Below are 9,981 nucleotides of genomic sequence, written 5' to 3' on the forward strand. Positions count from 1 at the left end.
CAGATATTCCTGTCTTTAAAGCCCATGTAAGAGTTACTGTCATTAATACACAAAGGCTATTCATAGGTGTCATTTGATTTTTAAAAATGTTGTTCTCAAATTCTTATTAATATACACTTAAAACTCTTAGGAGTCCTTTTTAACCATAAGTAATTTTATTGATATTTTCATAGATTGAGAGTTTCTTCATACTCTAGAAAAATATAATTTCTGCTTCCCACAGTGAGGAATCTTTCAAACTTCAGTAAGTGAAGTGGCACCACTTGGTACTGCCACATGCTCTTGGGTCTGTTTCTATTGCTCTGTTTTCTAGCCCGTCCTTGGCATTGTGGGGATTTTTGCCTTTGTTGTTTTGCCGTCCCACAGTGTGAAATGGAATCTCATTGTGATTTTTCACTTGTATTCCACTAGGACAGCCTGGGCTACATAGTGAAACCCTGTCTCAATAAATAAATAAGGGGGCCACGGATGTCTATATAGGGAAGGAGGCATCCCACAAATCCTAATTACTTGGGTTCAATTTCCAGAACCTACATGGTGAACCAAGAGAACTGATGCCTGCAAGTTATCATCTAACTGTCACATGCAAACAATGTCATATGTGTTCTCTACCCCACCTCCACCCCTGTGTGTGCATGCATGTATATGTATATTGAAATGCCCTCTCGTCTCAGTAACTTAGCCTAAGAAACGGCCCTTGAGAAAGATAATTGGGAGAGTAACCTTGAGTCAAAGCAGGAGATATCAAACACCCGGTCTTGGGAGGAAAAAACCTTGAGTCAGAACAAGATATCTATAATTGGCTACCTGGCCTTGGAGAACAAACAGCTGCACATTTCTGAAAATTAAAGATTGCCCCCAAGTTCACCCTGGCCTTATTTGAATCAACCAATGGGAACCCTGTAACTATGCTTCTCGCTTCTGTAACCGTGCTTCTGCCCCTAGGATTCTATAAGAAGTTCCCCTTCCCCTAGGAAGGCGCGCAAGTCCTCCCAGAGACTTGTCGCCCCAGGTACCTGTGTATTCAAATAAACCCTCTTGCTGTTTGCATCTGATCCGTGGTCTCGGTGTGTTCCTTGGGTTTGGGGTCTCTCTTGAGGAAAGATCCCCTGTGGGGGGCTTTCTTTCAATATATGTATCTGTCTGTCTCTCTTTCTCTGTCTCTCTCTCTTTCAATAATAAATAGATAGATAGATATAGATAGATAGGTAGGTAGGTAGGTAGGTAGACAAATAAACAATAAAACATTACTTATGTAATATTAGAATGCTGTGCTAGGTACTAATGAGAACTAACTCAGGAACTACTTCTGATACCATAGGTTGAACAAATTTGAATTTAAGTACACATTAATTCTTGCTTCTTGCACATATGAACTTGTGGGGGGAATCATTCTTACTTCTGCCCCATGCCAAAGCTGAGACATGCCTCTTCCCTTGCAACCCGCACTGAGTGTGTCCCTCTCCCAAGGTGTTACTTCACCGAGGGAATGGCTAGCCCTCTGCAGGCTTGAATTTCATGTGGGAGTCTCTGTTCTAACGCCCACTCCGAGCATTCTCAAGCCCTTGTCCATTCTCTTCACTTGTTACAAGGGCAGCTGTCAAAACAAACACGCACAGCAATCTAGGTCATAGGTTAGTAGAGAAGCTGTCAGCTGTGGGTTCATGTTCTAACTGGAGGATGAGCATCCGAGGGCTCCCTTCTCTCCTTGTAATAGGTAGAAGGCATATTGCTTTTTAAAAGGGTTGCTTGATATTGTACTAGCATTAGTTGTTTGTTCTTCTTTCTTTTTGAAAAAGATTTTTTTTATTATACTCTCCAACCCTCTATATCATTGGAAGTAGAAATTCCAGTAATATTCTTTGTCCTCCCAGAACCTTAAATTCCCCAGTGAGATGTCACTTCTGCTGGGAGACATTCATTGTCTCACAGCCTCCATAACGATACGTTAGTCCATTGTCTCCGTTCATGTACTCGGAACATAGCTCCAATAAAGCTCTCTTGACTGTTTACTGCACTCCCTCGACTCCTCCCACCATTCAGCAAGAGTCTGGCAGAGCGTCCTCATCACAGTTCTATGTTTGGTATTCAACACAATGCCCTACGCAAATTAGATACCTGGATGTTTATTTGCATTTGAATTAAGAAATTAATAAAAACATCCATGTTTGCCAAGTGAAGTACAACAAAATCATAAGAATGACACTCAGGTATGCCCATGTCCTAACTGTTCTCTACTCTTCTAGACTTAACAATAAATTAACACATTGCTGGTTAAAGTATAGATTATTTATACACTCATTCACTCATATATTTATTCATTATCCATGTCTTTTTTGAGTGCTTATTATATAAAAAAACAAAATGCCTTGCCAAACAATAGGTATGTATGTACACGCACATATGCTAAGGGACGCTAGGCGAACAAGGAAATATACTATGGATTGTCTAATTATATTTTTCTAAATGTTAGGAGGGTGGGATTGAATCCCTCTAAGATACTAAGCTAACCACTGTATGAGGATGGGAACAGCATCCTAGCAAACAGAACAGGCATAGGAAAGCCAAACGAGTGGAACTTCACCCGTTCTTCAGTCTCAGCAACACCGTCATTGGAGCATCATTTTCTTCAATGATACCTGCCTCGCGTTTCTCTCTGCCCAGTTGGTCCTTGTCCCTGTTTTCTCTGAATGTTCTAATCTCAATGCCTCACTTCTTTCCCAAAGGCTTTAGACAAGGAGGTATCCTTGGTTTGGAATTTTAGTCCTCTTTATATCTGCATCTATCTCACCGTTCAATTAAGCAGGCATGTGAGCCATGTGAGGTCAGTGTACTGTAATCAACTCCATAAGAGCCTGCCATGTAGAAACTCCGTTTGGCCACAATTGAGTGGCAAAGTTACAACCAGGTCGTGCCAGAGCAGAAACCGCAATGACGTCAGAGAAAAGCTTCAAACTGGTTTGCTAAGAGAAGAGTTTTTGAAAAATCAGCTCTGCCAAACCACAAGCTCACAGGGCTTTGGACAGATAGCCAAAGCCCAAGACCTTTTCAAGCTTCCTTCACACTGCCAGCCCACTCATCTGGCATGAAATAAAATACCTTGCAATACACTCTTGATCCATCCATGTTGAATAACCCCGTCCAGACCTGTGGGTAGAATGCCAGTGTGGTATGATTAACTTCTTACTGACTCGGCCTGTAAGGAATGGGTTCCAAAGAACATCTGCCTCCAACTATGGTAGGCTACAGAACCAAGGAGTGAGCTCAGAGCAAAGTCAGAGTGAAACGCTCTGCTACCCCAACAGTCTATCGACTTGGAGGAAGGGCTTCAAAGAGTACTTATTTGTGCCATTCCTTTTGTAGAATGTTAGCCCTGTGTAAGGACATGGTCATGTGACAGCAGAACTGCTCACCTACCTACACCTCTGTATGCCCATAGAGTTTTGGTTAAATCCCCATCTTCTGACTCATTGGCAAAACAAATATTGGTACTGTGTTTTCTGTTTGTTTCTCTTCCTCAGAAGATTGTAAGTTCTTTGGGCAGAGGCTTTTCATTTTTACTTTATTGGGTTTAGTTTTTAGATATTAAAGGCTGCTTTTGGGGGTGGGGGTTGTCTTTTGAGACGGGGTTTTGGTATATTGCCCAGGCTATCCTCAAACTTCTGCACTCATTTATCTCCCTGCTCCAGCCTTCTTAATGATTGGGACTATAGTGGCCACCGCCATGTCAAACAAGGGACATCTCCCTATGCATCCTCATGATGGCTTCCTTCCCTATGCATCCTCATGATGGCTTCCTTTCCTATGCATCCTCATGATGGCTTCCTTCCCTATGCATCCTCATGATGGCTTCCTTCCCTATGCATCCTCATGATGGCTTCCTTCCCTATTCATCCTCATGATGGCTTCCTTCCCTATGCATCCTCATGATGGCTCTGTTCTCACACACTGTCAGCTGATGACCCTCCTTGGAAAAGAACTCTCCATTTTCCTGTTGTCTTTAGCCACCGACACTTAAGCCTGAATACTCTGCCTTACTTCTTGTTCTGAATGAGAGTAAGTCTTTCATTTGTGCGCCATAGTTCCACCCCAAAGCAAAAAAACACATTTACTAATCCTCCCCTCTCTCTTCCATATTGTCAGATTCGCTCTTGCTGCTGGATATTACCATCACTTTGCAAGAAATAAATCATTATGGTCCATTTTCAGTATGGGGTGTGCTTAGAGCTCATTAATGAATTGCAGATAAGCCAGAGGCACTAGGCTCCTGTCTTCCCTAGTGAACAGTTGCTTGGCTGGGCGCTTCTCAGTTCATCATATGGTTGAAAAGTTACAGGCAGTCTGGTACGTGACCAAGCACATGTTCAGAAAATGAGGGACTCTTGAGTCCCAGGATATATATTAGATAAGGCTTGGCATCCAGAACAAATGAAATAGGAGATCTAGAGAGGGACAATATTAGATACTGTGGAGACCGTATCTTCACAAAGAACTCAGCCAACTGGAAACTGAGGGGCCTTTTTATTGCCTTTCCTCTAAACTATCACCTGACTTTGTAAGGTCAAAGATAGATAGATAGATAGATAGATAGATAGATAGATAGATAGATAGATAGATGATTGATAGATAGATAGATAGATAGATGATTGATAGATAATAGATAGATAGATAGATAGATAGATAGATAGATAGATAGATAGACAGCTTCACTTTTGCTTTTCTGAGTCTCTGATACTCTTATAAAGTTAGGATCATTAATTCTCACAAGTTTTTAATCCATTGTTTGCCTTCTGGACTTAAACTTACTCCCAACCACTATTCCATGTTCTCCTTCACAGAAGAATCTGACATAGCTTCTTCTAACTCTCTTCCTAACTAATCTCTCTCATCCCCTATCAAGGTCACCAGTGATCACCATGATACTTATCCAATGTTTGGTTGCTCTTTCTGCCTCTCTAGCAGTAGTTAATATACACACTCACTGTCCTATGTGATTTAATATACACACTTACTGACCTTTGTGAGCATCGCATTTGCCTGGTTTTCTTCTAACCTCTCTAGTCAGTCCTTTCCAGTCTCCTTCCCTTATTTTTCCTCATCAGTCCCACATTCTTGCAAAGGCCACACAGTTGGGTCTTCCTTCTCAGGCCCTGTTTATTTATAATCACTTTTCAAATGACCTCATCTAGTTTTATAACATCCAGTATCAGTTCTGCCTTAACAACTCCCAAATATGTGTAGTAACTCACACTTCTCTGATCCAGGCTTGTGAATCTCACTGCCTATCTACCATCTCTGTTTAAATGTCCACTAAGGCATCTGAACCTGCCTCAGTGTCTTCCAGGTTTCAGATGCTGAGAACAATATCCTTTCATTTTCTCCTGCCAAAATCTTTACTATCCCTCAACTCTCTTTTCTCTTTTATCCAGCAACAAATCATGCCATTTGCCCTCAAAACACATTTGGTATCTGTCTTAGTCACTGTCCTATGCTGTGAAGAGACACCATGACCAAGACAACTTAACAGAGAAGAAAGCACTTAATTGGAGACTTGCTTACAAATTCAGAGGTTTAATACATTATCATCATGTGGCAGGGGAGCATGGCAGCATGCATGGAGCTGGAGTAGTAGATGAGAGCAACACCCTGATGCATAAGCCAAGAGACAGACAGACTGGGCCTAGCATGGGCTTTTAACTCCTCAGAGTCCACCCCCAGTGGCATACTTCCTTCAACAAGGACACATCTCCTAATCCTTCTAATCCTTTCAAATGCTTCTACTCCCTGATGACTAAACATTCAAATGTATGAGCCTATGGGAGACATTCTTATTCAAACCACCACAGTATCAGGTTATACTTCCTTATCACCACCTCTCTTCTGCCTGCCCCCCTTTTGTGGTTTGCTGAAAGCCGTTGGAAAATGGAATGGAATCCAGCTACTATCACAAAAGCTACTACTTGGAAAGGTCAAGGACTTTTCCAAAGGTCAAGCCATGGCTTAAGAAGTCTTGGTGATATTTTAGCTGGTTCTTAATGATTTTCTTGTGTGCCCCCAAGAATTCCTAGCAGTCTATTTATCTAAAACACATATAAGCATCCAAGGCCAAACGATCTCCTGAACTAAGGTAACACCCTTATGAAAACAACACTGTCTCCTAGGTCAAGCGGATAGCTTTATTTCTTGTGCAATTTTAGCTGAGACCCTCCTTTCTCATACAGCCTTACTGACGTTATAGACTCCTAACATTTTTACCTAACCACTTCTAGGAATGTATTTTGAGCACATAAATTCCCTTTTTCTGATATATTAACCAATTTTAGCTCTCAGTTGACCTCCTCCCTTACCACTCCCTTTTTGAGTTGTAAAAGAAAGCCTGATGGTCACTACTTGAGGAAAATTCTTAACTACCTTTATGACCCTGTAAGAATTTAAGACTGGTGACCTTGCTTTGGCTAGAGCACTGCTATTGCATGGGTATATAACTGTAAACCTCGGAGTCTGAGAGAGGATTTTGACTGGAGAACTAGATGGAGAACTAGAAGAATGAGATGGAAGATGAGAAAGAGCCAGATGGGGAAGAACAAGATGAGAAAGACCAAGATAGAGCAGATCTAAGAGGAAAGAACTAAGATAAAACTTAGAGGGGACAGCAGACAAATGTAGAGAGAAATCAGGCAAGAAAGGAGCTAGGCATGAGAACAGAACTGAAGCTATGTACATAGGATTTTATCCCAGAGGAATAAATCAATGAACTAAGAGCTCAGTGTGCTGAGATTCTTTTCCCAAAAATAATTCTCGCCATTTGTAGCTTCTCTCCTGGGCCCCTGGGAAGAATATTATTAAGGCTGGTACTTAACAATATTCAAGAGTGGTTCAAGTCACCAGTAACTCTCACTAGGATCATTGCAGTAGCCTCTGGTAGATCTTGTATGTCTACCTTTCAGTCCAACACTGTCTTACTCTACAACCATATATACACATCTCAACAGAACCACCAAAGTTGGCCTTGTGGAACACTAGGTTATGTCTGTCCTGTAGTCAACTCATTGACAAGAATTTTGTACTTATTTAGATGACTTTCTTTTCATAGTGAAATTATTTATTTATTTAAATTTTTAGCTTATACAATCAATTTATTGACAAAAAATAATCCGAGAAGTCCTATTTTCAGCGATTATGATGACTCCTTCCTTTGGGTGCTGTCAGAAGGAATGGGGGTGATATCCTTATCTACTAATCTTCATCCCTGAATGAGCAAAAGCTCTGACGGCTGACTGGGCTCTGGGTTTTGATCCTATTTACTCCTGTGACCGAGTTTAATATCCAGGGCAGTGATACGCAGCTCCGTGCACCTCTGGGCTCTCCTGGACAGCCAATATGGCTGCATATGGATAGGACTCAACTAGATCAGCCTTTCCTTTTATTCCATCAGTCATTCAGCAGATGGTTTCCTTGCCAGAAAGATCGGTGACATGGACAAAGGTATCACCGAAGGGTGCAAAGATGTGGTAGACACCAACCACATCCTATCCTTCAGCCACTTGAGGTCCAAAACTGAAGACGTTTCCCTCTTCTTTCCCTTCCCCTTGTGAGGTGCCATTTCTGGGCATCATCTCCAGACTCCTCTACTAGATCAAAGAGAATTTATATATGACATACTGTGCCAACTTAAAAGTACATTTCTCAGATTATAGTAGCAGTACAATATAATTGAAATAGCTATTAATACAGAGGACACTTCTATTTCACATAGTCCTAGGAAATTAATACAATCCTTACTTACCCATGGGGTGTAGTGTTAGTAACTGTAGTTTTACAATAGTCTTCGAGCTTTGTGTGTGTCCTATAAGTTTGATGTTTTTCATAAGTGTTCTGCATCTTTTTTGTTTGTTTGTTTGTTTTGTTTTTTTTCGAGACAGGCTTTCTCTGTGTAGCTTTGTACCTTTCCTGGAACTCACTCAGTAGCCCAGGCTGGCCTCAAACTCACAGAGATCTGCTTGGTTCTGCCTCTTTTAAGTCTGCACCACCACTGCCTGGCATGTTCTGCATCTTTTAATTCATTTGCAATTCGATGTGTATTTGAGCATCATAGCATTAATTTCTACCAAGAAAAAGTATATTGATATTGTGACTATGATTGCATTGAATTTATAGATGAGATTAATTTGCAAAGGATGGAACCTGACTAATATTGAGTTTCACACTTGGTTCATCTTTCTCTTCTTCAGTGTCATGGAGTCCTCAGTGTAGGGGTTTTCTATGTCTTTCACTAAATTCAATACTAATAACTTCAGATTCATTTCTGCTGCTGTTACCAAAACTATTTAGAAAATGCGTGCTGGTTATTTTTTGTCAACTTGATACAAATCAGTCATCTGGGAAAAGAGAATATCAGCTGAGGAATTGCCTCTATCAGATTGGTCTGTGGACATATCTGTTGGGCATTTTCTTGATTAATGACTAATGTGAGAGGGCCCAGCCCACTGTGAGTGGTGCCATCCCTGGGAAGGTGGTACTGGGTTCTACAAAAAAGCAAGATGAGAGTGTAGAATTGAATTCTTGCCACTTTGTGTTCCCTGCAGCTTGGGTTCACTGCTGGTGTGTATGTGGGGAGGGCAAGTACAGCTTCCTGTGCCCTCCTGCACACTAGACAGAAGGTACCTCTTTCTGGTCTGGGTATATAGAAGAGAACACCTGATCAGGTTAAAAACAGCCATCGAATAAGCCCTTAGTATAGGCTACCACCACATTGACTGTGCTGCTGTATATGGGATTGAGACTGAGATGGGAGGTCCTGAAGGAGAATGTGGAACCAGACATGGCAGTGCCTTGGGAGACACTTTCTGTGACCTCCAAGCTCTGTAACACTAAACTCTACTATGAGGATGTAGAAACTGCCCTCCAGAAGACAATGGCTGATATCCAGCTGGAGTATCTAGACCTGTACTTATTGTATTGGCCAAATGCCTTCGAACAGGGATACAATTCCCTTCCCCAAGAACACCAATAGGACTGTCCAATGTGACTCTACCCACTATAAGGAGACAGGGAAGGCTCTGGAGGCACTGCTGATGAAGGGGCTTGGTGAGAGCTCTGGGCTTGTCCAACAAGCTGTTGGCAGATTGATGATGTCCTCAGTGTGGCCTCTCTGTGCACAGCTGTCTTGCAGGTGGAGTGTGCCACCCATGCCCAGCTCAAAATGAGCTCGTTGCCCATTGTCAAACACAAACTTGGAGGTTATTGCTTATATAGCCTCTTGTGTTCCTCTGATCATGCTTGGTGCCATCCTGATGAGCCTGTCCTGCCTGAGGAACAAATGGTCTTCACCCTAACTGGAAAACTTGTCTGCTAGCTTAGATCTTGCAGGTTCAGCAGAATGTAATCTGCATCCCCAAAAGTGTCACTCCTTCTCCTATCCTTCAGAACATTCAAGGCATTGGATTTGACCTTCAGCCCTGAGATGAAGCAAGTAGACTCTCTGAATAAACATTGGTGTGATATGATACCCAGGATTACAGAGGAAAGGTTCCTGGAGATGCCACACAGCCTCTGTATCCCTTTAATGACCCATACTGAGGCCAGAGCTTCTTAGCATCCCTTCCAGCTCTCTTGCCAAGAAGTATTCGGCTACTTCTGAGGAGAACGGAATCAATTAAACCATTGGAGTATAAGAAAGGGAGGAGAGAAGGAAGGGAGGGAGGGAAGGAGACAGGGAGGGAGGAAAGAAGGGAGGGAGACAGGGAGGGAGGGAGGAAGGGAAGGAAGGAAGGAAGGAAGGAAGGAAGGAAGGAAGGAAGGAAGGAAGGAAGGAAGGAAGGAAGGAGAACAGGAAGAGAAAGAATAAAACTTCATGTGAAGCAAGCCACTAAACAGTGTTCCTCCACAGCCACAGCTTCAGTTCCTGAAGGTTCCTGCTGAGAGTTCCCGCTTCGGCCTCCCTTAGTGATGGGTGTGAGCTGTAAGGAGAAGTAAACCCTT

General features: G+C 42.2%; 1 pseudogene; it reads left to right on the top strand.

Moving 5' to 3' along the window:
- Window positions 1-9,579, top strand: part of LOC118581843 — a 136,119-nt pseudogene extending 126,540 nt beyond the window's left edge.
- The last annotated feature ends 402 nt before the right edge of the window (window positions 9,580-9,981 follow it).

Source organism: Onychomys torridus, chromosome 4 (genome assembly GCF_903995425.1).
Source record: "Onychomys torridus chromosome 4, mOncTor1.1, whole genome shotgun sequence".
Classification (NCBI taxonomy): Eukaryota; Metazoa; Chordata; class Mammalia; order Rodentia; family Cricetidae; genus Onychomys; species Onychomys torridus.